Here is a 15,900-nt window from a genome sequence, read left to right on the forward strand (position 1 = left end):
TGAAGTCAGACATTCCTCATTAGGAGCAGCAGGAATGAAAGTGACTCCATGTGCTGCTGGGACTTCAGCGTTAGCTCACATATCTGACACATGTTCAGTCCAGATGTCAGCAGTGTCTTCTCACTCAGTTTGTCCCACTGTTGGCAGTAAGAGAGCACAGCTGGTTCACCTCTGACCCCCACTCTGAACTACAGCACTGTCACTCATCAGTACATCACACTTTAATCACACTGAACCAGAGTCTTCCTCAGCACCCTCATCCTCACTCACCATGTTTGTGTATCTGACTATTTCCTCATTAACCACAGAGATGATGAACTCACAGAGCTGAAGGAGACTTAATGGCACACACACACACACACACACACACACACACACACACACACACACACACACACACACACACACACACACACACACACACACACACACACACACACACACACACACACACACACACACACACACACTCTACAATAACAGCCCACAGTTGTTCACTAGCTGATAAATTGCTTAAAGAGGAAACAGACACAGAGCGATGGTGGAGTCAGGAAAAGCATCACCGATCAAAGAGGAGAAGCTCAGATGGTGACTGCTCTGGATATTTGTTGTTGTTTTTAAGGTTACTTTATTTATACCCACAGGTAAATTTACTTTACAGAAAAATGATAGCATCCCTTCAAACACACAATGAAAACGCCTCACAATAACATACTTGAACATTTCGGCTCAAATCAAAAACCATTCTTCTTCTTATTGAGTTCAGTGACAGCAGCAGGACAAAGCTGTTTCTACAATGCTTTGTCCTGCATCTTGAAATACAAACCTCTGTTCTCAGGAAAGAAGCTGAAATTCACCCCGTAGAGGATGGGAGCCATTTTTAAGAATTGATAATAGGGCTGGGCCGTCTCATACTGTTCACGGTAACACCGGTATAATGTTGGTCCGTCAGACACACAACAAAGCACTATTTTTGGTAGCGCATGCTAGCGGGCCGTCGTTATTACCGTGTTGTTTGGAAAATACGGCGCACTTAAAATCAATCCTTTGATTTTTCTGAAAGTCGACAGAGCCCCTTATAATCCCGTGTGCCTTATGTATGAACTCTGGTTGTGTTTACTGACCTCGAAACGATTTTATGTGCACGGCGCTCGAAATGTTTCAGTACGACTTTGCTGAGCTACGAAGCCGCACCGCTTGATGGATTGTGGGAGCATTACGGCTGTCGTAGGCGGAGCCTCGCGGAGTGATACGTGCTGTTCTTCAACATAATGTTACCGTATTGTGTGTGTATAACCTCTTTTTAAGTGTTGTGGATGTTATACATGGTAATGCTGAGGATGTGTCGGCCACTGGAAACGCCTTTTGGTTAAACTGTCAGCGAGGATTTTGCATTTGCGCTGTTACATTTTTATATAACTTTAAAGCACATTAAAAAACAGCTGCTTGTTTAAGTGAAAATACATTGATGGTTTTTGCACTAATAAAGTTGTGGAGTTGTAAAGTATTTTGTCTCGTCTCAATTATATCGTCAGTTATATCGTTATCGCAAATTTTCAAATGTATATCGTGATAAATATTTTTGGTCATATCGCCCTGCTCTAGCTGATAAAGCCATCCTCTGTACCTCAAAGGAGCTTGCAAAGAAAAAAGCGTCTGGACTTCTTTAAGTTGCTTGAAGACGTTTCACCTCTCATCCGAGAAGCTTCTTCAGTTCTAAGGTCAAATGGTGGAGAGTCTCAGATATAAACCTAGTGGGAGTTTCCCCCCACAGAGGGACAAAAGGACCCCCTGATGATCCTCTAATCGCCTGAGCCAAGGTGTGAAACTGGGCGTGGGTCCCAATCAGCCAGAGTTTCGGGTGAGTTCATTGTGAAACCTGGCCCCACCTTATCATGTGAATTCCTGAGATCAGATGGCCCAGGATACAGGAAAAGAAGGCCGTCGCTTCCCTGAGCAAAGACCACAACATCACTGTTTTACCAGCTGATAAGGGAAGATGCACCGTGGTCCTAAACACTACAGATTACCACACAAAGATCACTACTCTCCTCAGTGACAAAAATACCTACAAAGCCCTAAAGCGAGACCCCACAAGCAGCCACAAAAATAAAGTTATCGCTTTTCTTCAAGACTTTGAAAAGGACAAAATCATTGACCGCCTTACATATCACCGCCTTTACCCAGGGGATGCCATACCCTGCATTTACAGACTTCCTAAAATCCACAAGGAAGCTGTCCCACTCAGACCCATAGTCAGTAGCATAAACTCAGCCACTTATAACATTGCTAAACACCTTGCTACCATCCTTGCTCCTCTCGTGGGGAACACCCCACACCACATCAAGAACTCCACCGACTTCACCGACAAGGTCCAGAAACTTACCCTGGATCCAGATGAAACCATGGTGTCCTTTGATGTAGTCTCTCTCTTCACTTGCATACGCACCACGGAGGCCGTGGAGACTGTCAGAAAACGACTACAAGAAGACAGCTCCTTGGAGGACAGGACCAACTTCACACCCGATCAGACCTGCACACTGTTAGACCTCTGCCTCACCACTACATATTTCAAGTACAACGAAGGCTTTTACAGACAAAAACATGGCTGTGCCATGGGCTCCCCTGTGTCACCTATTGTAGCAACCTTTACATGGAGGAAGTGGAAAGGAAGGCTCTTGGCTCTTTCAAAGGAAGAGTACCCAGCCACTGGTACAGATATGTGGACGACACCTGGGTCAAAATCAAGACACAAGAAGTGGAATCCTTCACTGCGCACATTAACGCTGTGGATAAAAACATCAAGTTCACCAGGGAAGACACAAAGGACGACTGTTTGCCTTTCCTGGACTGCGCTGTGCACATTGAAGAGAACGGCAAACTCAACATCGAAGTTTACCGGAAGCCCACACACACGGACCAGTACCTCCTCTTTGACTCCCATCACCCTCTGGAGCACAAACTTGGAGTAATCAGGACCCTACACCACCGGGCAGAACATGTTCCCTCTAAGCCTGAAGGGAAAAAGAAGGAACACACACATGTAAAGGAAGCACTCAAAACGTGCGGCTATCCTAAATGAGCGTTCTTAAAGTCAGCAAAGAGGCACAGAAAAGAAGATCAGACACCAGCGAGGGAGGATAAGAAGGACAGACGCAACAACATTGTCATCCCCTATGTAGCCGGTGTATCAGAGACACTCAGGAGAGTTTTCTCCAAGCATGACATCCCGGTGCATTTCAGACCCAGCAACACGCTCAGACACAAACTGGTTCACCCGAAAGACAAAATGCCAAAACACAAACTTAACAATGTGGTGTTTGCTGTACAGTGCAGCGAGGAATGCCCAGACCTCTACATTGGAGAGACCAAACAGCCACTTCACAAGCGCATGGCACAACACAGAAGAGCCACCTCCACAGGACAAGACTCAGCATCCATCTGCATCTAAAGGTCAAAGGTCACTCTTTCGAGGATGCCAATGTTCACATTTTGGACAGAGAGGACAGATGGTTTGAAAGAGGAGTGAAAGAAGCATCTATGTCCACTGTGAGCGACCATCTTTGAACAGAGGCGGGGTTTACGACACCAACTCTCTGCCATCTATAATCCAGTTTTGAGATCCTTCCCAGACGCCTTAACGCCCACTCACATCCTGGGCCATCTGACCTCAGGAATTCGCATGATAAGGTGGGGCTAGGTTTCACAATGAACTCACCCGAAACTCTGGCTGATTGGGACCCACACCCAGTTTCACACCTTGGCTCAGACGATTAGAGGATCATCAGGGGGTCCTTTTGTCCCTCTGTGGGGGGTCACTCCCACTAGGTTTAAATCTGGGACTCTCCACCATTTGACCTTAGAACTGAAGAAGCTTCTCGGATGAGAGGTGAAACGTCTTCAAGCAACTTAAAGAAGTCCAGACGCTTTTCTTTGCAAGCTCCTTTGACTACGATGACCTGGATGACTGAGAACCTTCACAGACATCCTCTGTACCTGTTTAGAGTACAGGGAGGTCAAACAGGACTGTGACTCACCTATCAGACGACTGGACCGTCTCACTATCTGACTCAGTGAGTTTTTCTCTGACCGAACCAAAAGATAAAATGGACTCAATAAAAAAAATCCTCCCTCGCTGGTGTCTGGTCTTCTTTTCTGTGCCTCTTTGCTGACTTTATAAACACCCAATTAGGATAACCGCACATTTTGAGTGCTTCCCTTACATGTGTGTGTTCCTTCTTTTTCCCTTCAGGCTTCGACAAACATGTTCTGCCCGGTGGTGTAGGGTCCAGGAAAGAAGATCAGACACCAGCGAGGGAGGATAAGAAGGACAGACGCAACAACATTGTCATCCCCTATGTAGCCGTTGTATCAGAAAAACTCAGGAGAGTTTTCTCCAAGCACAACATCCCAGTGTATTTCAGACCCAGCAACACGCTCAAACACAAACTGGTTCACCCGAAAGACAAAACTCCAAAACACAAACTTAACAATGTGGTGTTTGCTGTACAGTGCAGCGAGGAATGCCCAGACCTCTACATTGGGGAGAGCAAACAACCACTTCACAAGCGCATGGCACAACACAGAAGAGCCACCTCCACAGGACAAGACTCAGCAGTCCATCTGCATCTAAAGGTCAAAGGTCACTCTTTGAGGATGCCAATGTTCACATTTTGGACAGAGAGGACAGATGGTTTGAAAGAGGAGTGAAAGAAGCATCTATGTCCACTGTGAGCGACCATCTTTGAACAGAGGCGGGGCTTACGACACCAGCTGTCTGCCATCTATAATCCAGTTTTGAGATCCTTCCCAGACGCCTTAACGCCCACTCACATCCTGGGCCATCTGACCTCAGGACATCACATGATAAGGTGGGGCCAGGTTTCACAATGAACTCACCCGAAACTCTGGCTGATTGGGACCCACACCCAGTTTCCCACCTTGGCTCAGACGTTTAGAGGATCATCAGGGGGTCCTTTTGTCCCTCTGTGGGGGGTCACTCCCACTAGGTTTATATCTGGGACTCTCCACCATTTGACCTTAGAACTGAAGAAGCTTCTCAGATGAGAGGTGAAACGTCTTCAAGTAACTTAAAGAAGTCCAGACGCTTTTCTTTGCAAGCTCCTTTGACCACGATGACCTGGATGACTGAGAACCTTCACAGACAGCAGTGATACATCTGCTGCTGTCAGGCCTGCAGGTATCAGGTTGTTGTTCTCCTTCATCTCATAGTGGACAGAAATTATTTTTTGGAGCTGCACAAATAATTTGTGTGGCATCAGATTTGATGCAGAACAGCTGATTGTTCTGTAAATAGTTTGAAATGTTTGTTTAAACAACATCTTGAAACAGAGACTGAAAAGAGTTCATACAATGGAACGAATGACAGCAAGCTTGCAACTAAAGATGGAGATCTTCTACCAGGAACTGTGTGGCCAGATCCTGAATGAACAAGACCTTTGGAACATTAATAATATGAAGCTATAAATCTCTATACGACATGCTATCATATTAATCTTGGTCTGTTTTTGTTTCCTTTCCTGTCTTAAATGGTCTCATGACAGAGAATGTTAACATGTTGTTTGTTTGTTTATTTGTTTATTACCCCAAAAATGACTAAATAAACATCTAAAAAACCCAAAAAAAACGCCTTGGCTGCATTTTTAGATAAACAGCTGCAAAAAACTTTTTCTGCATAACTCAGTAACTTTTTTGAAGAACTATATAATTAACTGCCCAACATTGGTCTTTATTTACTGTACTTGCAGACAGAGTTACAGACTCTCTCCCAGACCACAGACTCAGAATACAAGTCAGAGCTTTATTAAAAGAAAAAAGAAAGTTGTGTTTTCAAAATTGGAGTTCAAGTTATTTTTCCTTCCAATAGTGTTAACATGCTACAGGTCAGGAACAAGATTGTTTTTAATTTTCATTGTAAGTGGGATAAAGCAGTTACTTAAAAGTAGTCTAACATAAATGCTGTAATTTGATTACTTTAATAAACATGTAACTTGGATGGACGTGATGCTGGCGTGACCACAGTGGTCCAAGGAGGGAGTTTTGTGCGTTTGCTCAGACACATGAAACATTAGAGGGAACGTTGCTCCTCCCACCACTGAACAAAGTCATCAATGACTGGACCGTGGCTGGTTTCACCCTCTTTCAATAAGCTGACAATAACATCTGCATATTTAATGATGGCCCTGTTTTCATATCTGCTCTGACACATGTTTGTATAGAGAGTGAATAATAAGGGTGATAAGACGCAGCCTTGAGGAGAACCTGTGGAGGAGAACACTGGGTCAGACAGAACCCCATTTATTCTGTTTGTGACCTGTCAGTTAGAAAATCTCAAATCCAGCCCACCAGGTTCTCCCTGATTTCAAACTGTTCTAAAAGTCTTTTAGTTAAAATATGGGCTGTGTTGTATTAAAAGCTGCAGAAAAATTGATGAACTGAAGTCTTGCAGAAGTCACTTCACTCTCTACATGTGTAAGAATCAGATTTAGTCAAAGTGCGTCCTCCACTCCTCTGTTGGGCCTGTATGCAAACTGCATTGGATCCAGCTGATGTTCAGTCTCTTTCATAACCACATTTCTGATGAGTTTTTCAGAGACTTTCTGAGGTGAGGGCAACAGGCCTGAAGTTGTTTAGAAGTTTTGGACGACTAGATTTAGGGACAGGAACCACGACTGCTTCTTCCCAAAGAGAGGACACATGCTGCACTAATGTTATCAGGACCCTGGCTGTTGTTCACATTAACTGCATGAAAGGCCTTTTGGACATCGCTGAGTTAAATGATAAAGTGCTGAGTGTCTCTCAGTTTCAGTTCCAAAATATCCTCGCTAACATCAGAAGAACTGAAACGAGCATAAAACACATTCAAGTGTTTGCAAAATCTTTGTCTGATCATCTAAAATGATCTGACTGCTGCTCTGAGGATGTTCAAACTAGGGCTGGGACGACGCGTCGACGTCATCGATTACGTCGACATGTGAAGTACGTTGACCTAAAAAAAAATGTGCGTCGATGCGTCATCACTTTCAAAACAGACACGGCGGCAGCGAGTAGCGGCAACATGAGTGAGGCAGCCGTAGCCAACTTAAATCACTCCACCCGAACACGCAGTTCGACAGTACGGGGATATTTGAACAGAAAAGGAAGTGATGCAGGCGTTTCCCGGCTTTGTAAGGTGGAAATGGCCTATCAGAAAAGCACGACGGCTATGCACCAGCACCTCAAACGACGGCATCCAGGAGCAGCTTAAGCTTCGGATTAAAAATTCATCGATTATCGTTTTGCCCAGCCCTATTTCAAACCCTGCTATGGTTTTCATACAAGTCCAGGCATCAGACTTCACTACAAAGAAGCTCTTCATAGACTCTTATTTCTGTCTAACAGGAACGTCTGAATGACCAACAGCAGCAGCAGATTTAAAACACCGCCCCCTAATGACACAACACAGGTACTACATGTAGATGTGAGTCTACAACACAGCGTACGATGACCAATGCAGGATCATGCTAAGTGTTAGGTTTTGTATTGTTGATTGTCATTTATGCTTAGAAATATTTAACCATATATGCTTAGAGGTGTATAATCAATTGTGTAGTGATAGTCTGCAAACTTGTGTGTATTAGAGAGCACTCTGGGAGCACGAGAGAGGTCGTTTTATTGTAGGATTAACGTGGCTATATCTGTTTTAGGCTAAGTGCCTTTTGTTTAGATGAACTGCTGGACTTCCTCACCGTGTTATCTAGGGTGAAGCATCTAGGGTGAGACTACCCTCTTTATGACCAAGGATGTACCTTTTGTGCTTTTATGTTATATGACCCTTTGGTCAGCAGTGCCACACACACACACACACACACAGTATTCTTTGTTCACATGTATACCTATGTAAGATGTCATATGTTAATGAACCTATGCATATTCATGTAACCTCAATAAAAGAGCAGTGTTACGGGGGAGCGGACGAGAGCAACTGGGGTCAAGCGAAGGAACGGCGTTTGTCCGGTTCTCTCCCGTGCACGAGAAACGTGAAGAACTTTGCCTACTTCGTGTCTTGCTTGCTGTGTAATTATATTGTCTTCAACGTTCCAGCGAATAGGTTCAAGCTACAAACCTATCACTAAGTGATCAACAGAAAATATCATTTCATTTGAGAAACAAACTAATGAGAGTCGTTTAGTGCTGTGTGTATCTGAAGAACTAAACTACTAACCTACACTCATGTTAATGAGCACATCTGGACTCACCCAGCCTTTCTGCAGTTCCTCACAGCTGGAATCAGTCGACGTCGTCCGTCCTCTGATGTGTTGTACTTCTGCAGGTCCAACTCATCCAGAACCTCCTCTGACATCTGCAGCATGAAGGCCAGAGCTGAGCACTGGATCTCAGAGAGTCTCTCTGATCTGTTCTCTGACTTCAGGAACTCTTGGATCTCCTGATGTACTGAGAGGTCGTTCATCTCCATCAGACAGTGGAAGATGTTGATGCTTCTGTCAGGAGAGATTTTATCATCATCCTCATCATAATCTTCACTGTTCATCTCCTTCAGGTTCTTGATGACTCTCTGGATGGTTTCTGGACTGCTCTCTGTCTGACCCAGCAGACCTCCTAAGAGTCTCTGGTTGGACTCCAGACAGAGGCCATGAAGGAAGCGGACAAACAGGTCCAGGTGGCCATTTTTACTCTGGAGGGATTTCTCCATGGCTCTGCTCAGGAAATAATCCAGAGATTTGAAATTTCTTCCATTTCTACGACCAAACCCATCAAAATCAAAAACACCACCGAACTCTAAGTTATTCAGCTCATTCCAAGAATTGCCTGCATCATAAACATACTCCTCCTCATTCCAGTCTATGCTCAAAAAGTCCTCCAACACCTCTGTCTTCCTGCTGGTGAGACAGTGGAACATGTAGACTGCAGCCAGAAACTCCTGAATGCTCAGATGAACAAAGCAGTAGACTGGTTTCTGGAAGATCACACACTCTCTTTTGAAGATCTCTGTACAAACTCCTGAGTACACCGAGGCCTCTGTCACATCCAGACCACACTGCTCCAGGTCTTCTTGGTAGAACATGATGTTTCCTTTCTCCAGATGTTCAAACGCCAGCATCCCCAGCTTCAGAAGAACTTCCCTGTCAGCCTCCGTCAGCTCCTGTGGACTCGTCTCATGTCCCTCATGGTACTTGTTCTTCTTCCTCTTATTCTGAACCAGCAGGAAGTGTGAGTACATGTCAGTCAGGGTCTTGGGCAGCTCTCCTCTCTGCTCTGTAATCAACATGTGCTCCAGAACTGTAGCAGTGATCCAGCAGAAGACTGGGATTCTACACATGATGTGGAGGCTCCTGGATGTCTTCATGTGGGAGATGATTCTGCTGGACAGCTCTTCATCACTGAATCTCTTCCTGAAGTACTCCTCCTTCTGGGCGTCAGTGAAGCCTCGTACTTCTGTTAACCTGTCAACACATGTAGGAGGGATCTGATTGGCTGCTGCGGGTCGGGAAGTTATCCAGACGAGAGCCGAGGGAAGCAGATTCCCCTGGATGAGGTTTGTCAGCAGCTGGCTGACTGATGACTTCTGTGTGACATCAGACAGCAGCTTCCTGTTGGTGAAATCCAATGAAAGTCTGCTTTCATCCAGGCCGTCAAAGATGAACAGAAGCTGAGAGACAGCCAGCTTCTCTGCTGAGACCTTCTGTAATGTTGGATGGAAAACATGGAGCAGCTCCAGAAGACTGTACTGCTCATCTCTGATCAGGTTCAGCTCCCTGAATGAAAGCAGAACCACCACACTGACATGTTGGTTCTCCAAGCCCTCTGCCCAGTCCAGAGTGAACTTCTGCACTGAGAAGGTTTTTCCAACACCAGCCACGCCGTTGGTCAGAACCACTCTGATCGGTCTCTGTTGGTCAGGTAAGGCTTTAAAGATGTCCTGGCACCTGATTGGAGCGTCATGGAGGGCGTCCATCTTGGAAGCTGTCTCCAGCTGCCTCACCTCATGTTGGGTATGAACCTCTTCACTCTGTCCCTCTGTGATGTAGAGCTCAGTGTAGATGGTGTTGAGGAGGGTTCTACTTCCTGTTTCATCACTTCCTTCAGTCACACGTTCACATCTCCTCCTCAGACTGATCTTATGTTCATCTAAAACCTCCTGCAGACCAACATCTGCTGACAGAAAGAAAAACAGAAAGAAAACTCTTCAATGTCTGAACAACAACAAGAAGTCCAGTTTTCAGAAATGAGTCCATCAGCAGACAGATGTTCAGTCTTACTTTGTACACAGCTGCTCTGACTGGCTGTCTGCAGTCCAGCTCTGGTTCTGGATCTTTTTCCACACTGGGGACAGGACCAGTCTCCTGATGAAGCAGACTGGTCCCAGTATGAGGAGATGCACTGTCTGCAGAACCAGTGTCCACAGCTGGTAGAGACTGGATCCTTCAGGACGTCCTGACACAAAGCACAGCTGGACAGCTGCTCCTCCTCACAGACACCGCTCCTCTTCCTCTTCCTCCCTCTGTGAACACATTTCTTTATCACTAAAATCATCGACTGTCAGTGACAAACATGCAGATTTGATGACACTGTGCAGAAGCTCTGATGGTCACAGAGAAAAGTCAAAGTGGACAAACTTGTGTTTGAGTTCAGTTCAAGCTTCCTTTGCTGTTCCTGTCTTATTAAACACAGAGTGATCAGCCTACAAACTCCACAGCAAAAGCCTTCATCACAGAGCTGATTATGTCCTTCACTGGATGTACTGGAAGATTGGGATCCATCACTTTGAACTGACCTTTGACCTCCTCTAAAAACTGTGGACGAGCAGCGGTGTCACATTCAGAGCTTTCAGCTTTATTTTGAAAGAGTTCAGTCAGCAGGAAGTGAACTTCTGGGTTCTGATTTTCTTTCTCTTATTTTACAGAAGTGAAGAAGAAGTAAAAGCTTTGAAATGATCTGAGTGAGATTTCTGAACATTGCCACCAAATTGAGTTCAGCCTCCAGCAGTAACTTTGTTTCTTGATGCCTCCTGATGATGTGATGTTTGATTACAAACCTGTTCATGTGTTAGACATGAATCACATGAACACAGGCAGAAAAAGCAGCCAATGAAACAAATGACAGAAACGTGTTCATTCACTGCCATGATCCAGATTTTCTATGTGCAGATGTTTGTAAAGAAGACGTGTGCAGCCAGGGCTGGACTGGGACAAACTCTACTTTTAAACTCTAGACTGTGAAACAGGCATAAATAAAGATTTGCTTTTTGCATGTGAGTCTGTGTTTGAGTCTTCACCGAGTGTTTGACAAATGTCACAAACACACAATTTATTAAAAACTAGCATTATCGTACACAGACCACCATTAGGAATAAACTATGATGTTGTTTATTCTATTACTCTCGTTCTCTTCTGCTTGTTTTCTTTTTTCTTTCTCAGCAGGTGATCCAGGTGATCCATAGATGCTTTTTCTTTTTCTGCCCGTTCTGTTGGTTTTTGTCTTTTGCCTTTCTCCCCCGTCCCTCTTCTCAGCTCTTTCTCTTTCTTTCCTCCAGTCAAGTCTGTCCCGTATTCAGCAAGTGAAAATAAAATAAACAATAAAAGGTGAATCAAATGGACCATTACGGCAAGGCTGGGATGGTCAGTTTGGTAAAGTAAATCCGTTGGGCATCTTTCTTTGCCTTTAGACAACAATTCTGATGCAACAGAGCCAAACGGGACAGGCCAAAAAATAAATAAATAAATAACAGGAATAAACTATGATGTCACTGGTAGAATTACAGTCAGCAGCTCTCTTACATGGTCAGCTGAGCTCCTTGACTGAAGTTTGGAGGTCTTTCTTTGGACCAGTCACTCCTCACAGACACACAGCTGGATGCTGGAGACTGTGACCTCTGACCCCTGCAAACACATCAATTACTGATAAATTCTCTGGTTAAAATCTTTGAAGTAACTCTAAACACACAAACTGGATAATGTGATGGTTTGTGTCAGTAATCTGAGATTAGATTACAAACAGCTGCAGAGACGTTCACAGGAAAACAAGGAGGATATGACTTTGTGTCCTTCTGTCTGCACGTTAGTACAGAAAGCAACATGTACATGTTAAAATGTCATGTCACATTTGACCTCTGACCTCTCCTTCAGTTTCAGTTCAATTCAGTTTTATTTATACAGCATTAGATCACAACAGCAGTCGCCTCAAGGCGCTTCATAGGGAGATGCTACAATAACACATACAGAGAAAAACCCAACAATCACATGACCCCCTATGAGCAGCACTTTGGCGACAGCGGGAAAGAAAAACTCCCTTTTAACAGGAAGAAACCTCCAGCAGAACCAGGCTCAGGGAGGGGCGGGGCCATGTGAGAGGAGGGCGGCAGGATAAAGACATGCTGTGGAAGAGAGACAGAGGTTAATAATAACTGCTGGTTAAACACAGAGAGACGAGTGAACACGGAGAGGGAAGAAGAGACCAAGAGGTCACAGGTTGATCTGGAGGTCAAACTGATAATAACACTATAGAGCTGTTTAAGACTCTGTTCCTTACTGCCAACATACAGACCTGTAGGGTCTAATTACCACGTTACTCTGACCTCTTCCTCGAGGTCAAATCAGGTGCTGATGGTTCTGAGTTTGGGCATGTTTGGGTTTTGTATGCCTGTTGTTGGATCATCATGTCTGCATCATGTCGTCTTCTGGTTAGAGTTTTATTTACGTCCCTGTGGTGATTCTGTGTCGTTCGCTCCCTGTTTGCTTAGCTGATGGGTTGGATTCCTGTTCCTGCCTGAAAATATCTGAAAACTTGATTTTGTGACCCACTAAGATTAATAAGAGTAATATTAAAAATTAAGTAGCTGCCGCCACTGTTGGAAACTGGAATTGGCTGGGCCGCGCTATGAATTCTGGGATATGGTGGGCCACGAAGGACACACCCGACCCATCCTTCAGTGAAGGACGCATTTGAAGGAGTCGACGGATTGGGACAGCCTTTGTCGCCTGGCTGTGACGTAGTCGGCCTTCAAACGCGGCCTCCGGAGGATGCAGCCGATGTTTTGGGACACAGCTTTAGTCAGTGTCAGTCATTTCCTGTTTTATTTTGACATTCTCTCATCCTGTGTGCACTGTGTTCAGTTTTGCTTCCCCTGTCTCATTAGTTTCAGCTCTGTTCCCTCATCATCCCGTGTGTGCTAATCAGTCTCTATCGGTTCTTTGTTGTGTTCCTCCTCATGATACTTTCAGTCTGGCTCATGTTTGATTAATTTTCAGGATTTCAGTAATAAAGCTGTGTTTGAGTTTTCCATCGTGTTTCCTGAGCCTTGAATTTGGGTCCTTCTCTGCCACACATGCTGACAGGATCATGAAGCCAGCAGACTCGATTCTCCTGGATTACAGGATCTAAACACAGTCAGAATAATAGCTTCCTTACATTGTTGGTGTAGGTTCATGACTGAAGTGTGGAGGTCTGTCTTTGGACCAGTCACTCCTCACAGACACACAGCTGGATGCTGGAGACTGTGACCTCTGACCCCTGCAAACACAAACATCAGTTACTGATAGATTCTGACATGAACACCATATAAACAGCTGATCGTCCATCACTCACAGATTTCTATCAGACTGTGAGCTCCTTTACAGAAATGTGACATCATCACAAACAGCTGATTGTTCTGTTGGTACCAACATGGCTGCAGCCGCCACAAATCAGCACAAACACGGATTATTGATCTGATCAGACACATTTCTGCTGTGAACAACATGTCAGATTATTCCAGTCTACATCATAACTTCTATGGCTTTAGCAGCTCTCTTACATGGTCAGCTGAGCTCCATGACTGAAGTTTGGAGGAACTCTTTCTTTGGACCAGTCACTCCTCACAGACACACAGCTGGATGCTGCAGATGCTGCTCCGTCCTCTTCCTCCATCTTCTTGATGTCAGGGTGGAGTTAGTCTGAGAGGTAAACACACACACTCAGAGGTGCTGTTGTACTGGAAGCATCACACTGACGGCTTTCTAATGTTGGAGCTTTGGCCCTAAAGTCCAAACCAGTTAGTTTAGAGGCTCAAAGTCTTTAAAAACACCAAAACCATCACATTATTTAATAAGTACATGATGATGAAGGAACTCAGTGTGTTTGGATCATCATCATGGTGAGGAGCCCACATGTTACGGCTCCTTTGGAGAGAAGCTGAGGATCACTGCAGGAAGTGAGCTCATGAAACCAAAGTGCTGTTTGTGAGCAGGATGACTCTGTTATTGGACCTGCTCTGTGTTCTACATGTGATCAATACTTCAAATATCTGTAAACATCTCATCTTATATTTGTTGCACTTGGTCACATCTGTCTTTAAAATAGATTTTAATGTCACTGAGTTCTTTTCTACCTTTATTGATTTATTTTGGAATAAATTAAATATAAAGGTGCCAAAAACTGCCTGCAGCTTCTGCTCTGTGACAGGAAACTACTGTCAGGCTCAAAATGACTTCAGATTATTCATCACAGAGTGTTTATAGATCACAGGACACGTTACAGTTTTACTGTCGATGTGTTAGTTTAAAAGAATGACGTGATAAGGTCTTACTGTGAATCTAAGCGCTCATTGGCTAATACCCTGAGACTGACAGGTGGTTATCCAATCAGCGTGCGGCCTCACACGGACATAAAACTCTTAAAGTTTGTTTCTGAAGGGATTTTCAGATCAGACCTGATGTTTCTGCCTGCAGCCTGTTTACCGATATAATCAATATCAGATATCAGAGCAACAGAAACCTCGGTGATCAGGACGCCGGGACTGAGAACAGGAAGTGGCTCAAACGTCGCACTTTCATAAAATCAGCCTGAACTCCTCTGACGGAGTTTCTGTCGCCATTTTAGTTTTTAAAAATGCCGTGATAGGGGCGGGTCTTACTGTGAACCTGCGCGCTAATTGGCTAATAACTTCAGATTGACAGGTCGTTATCCAATGAGCGCGCGGCCTCTTCCGACATAAAGTAGTTTCCTTTGAAAAACCAAAGTCTGATTATTTTTGCCTCCACTGACGGAGCCTGTTGTTCCCGCCACAGAGACACAGTAATGTCAGAGCGGTGTTTACACTCAGCTGCCTCAGCACAGCTCTCACTCTCCTCCTGCTCTCTCACACTAAACGGAGGCTCAGCTAAACTGCGCACTTCGCTTCACTTCCTCTCTACTTACAGGAAATCAACGGAGTGGACGGAAAGTGCTGAGAGGAGCCCACCGGCCTCACGTTTCACCCACAAACACGAACAGCGTGGAATTATTTTATGTCATAAGAAGAAACATTCACGTTAACACTCACCTGCCGCAGCTCCACCTTCCTCCTCCTGCTGCTCTGAGGATCAACACTTTCACTTCTCCGCCCTAAACACAAAGGATGCTGGGACTTGTAGTTTTTAACTTAAGACTTAAAGTTTTTATCTTGTTTTTTGTGTATACTTTATTAATCCCCTGTAGGTAAATTATGCATTTAACCCATTCACTCAGTGGATAAATCTCGCCCTGATGTTCTGAGAGGCTTCCCCGACTCTCTGCAAACACTTTTTAAACCACTTTACTGAAAAGAAATTGTTTTCTTATTGTGATATTCTGGATTAGGCTCTTTGAAAAGATCAGGAGGACGTGGATAGGTGCTTTATTGAACAGCAGGACATCACACACTAACTTGTTGCTTTGTTAGCGGTGCACAAGCTACCCTTTTTTGTTATGTGTTGGTCAACCAAGAACTAGCTCTGTAACAGGCACTTCTGTATCTTACCACTGGGTGGCATCAATTCACTCCATTACATTCCTCCCCTTTTAGATTTGTAATTGAAATAAGCAACCCTTTAAAGAATGTATTTCACTGCCCCCCCCCCCCAAAAAAAAAGAAATATTCTGTGG

The 15,900-nt window shown here is 44.5% G+C and overlaps 1 pseudogene across 1 annotated transcript in view; it reads right to left on the minus strand.

Annotated features, from left to right (window-relative positions):
• The window catches only part of LOC112429809 (NACHT, LRR and PYD domains-containing protein 12-like), a 44,192-nt pseudogene extending 28,713 nt beyond the window's left edge, over positions 1 to 15,479 (minus strand). The window contains exons 1-7 of the transcript XR_013100263.1: positions 15,320 to 15,479; positions 13,814 to 13,952; positions 13,429 to 13,530; positions 11,799 to 11,900; positions 10,281 to 10,522; positions 8,830 to 10,176; positions 8,259 to 8,575 (exon numbers count right to left, since the gene is read on the minus strand). The product of XR_013100263.1 is annotated as an NACHT, LRR and PYD domains-containing protein 12-like (transcript). The remainder of the gene's footprint in view (positions 1 to 8,258; positions 8,576 to 8,829; positions 10,177 to 10,280; positions 10,523 to 11,798; positions 11,901 to 13,428; positions 13,531 to 13,813; positions 13,953 to 15,319) is intronic.
• Between the last annotated feature and the right edge of the window lie 421 nt (positions 15,480 to 15,900).

This window comes from Maylandia zebra, linkage group LG9, assembly GCF_041146795.1.
Source record: "Maylandia zebra isolate NMK-2024a linkage group LG9, Mzebra_GT3a, whole genome shotgun sequence".
NCBI lineage: Eukaryota > Metazoa > Chordata > Actinopteri > Cichliformes > Cichlidae > Maylandia > Maylandia zebra.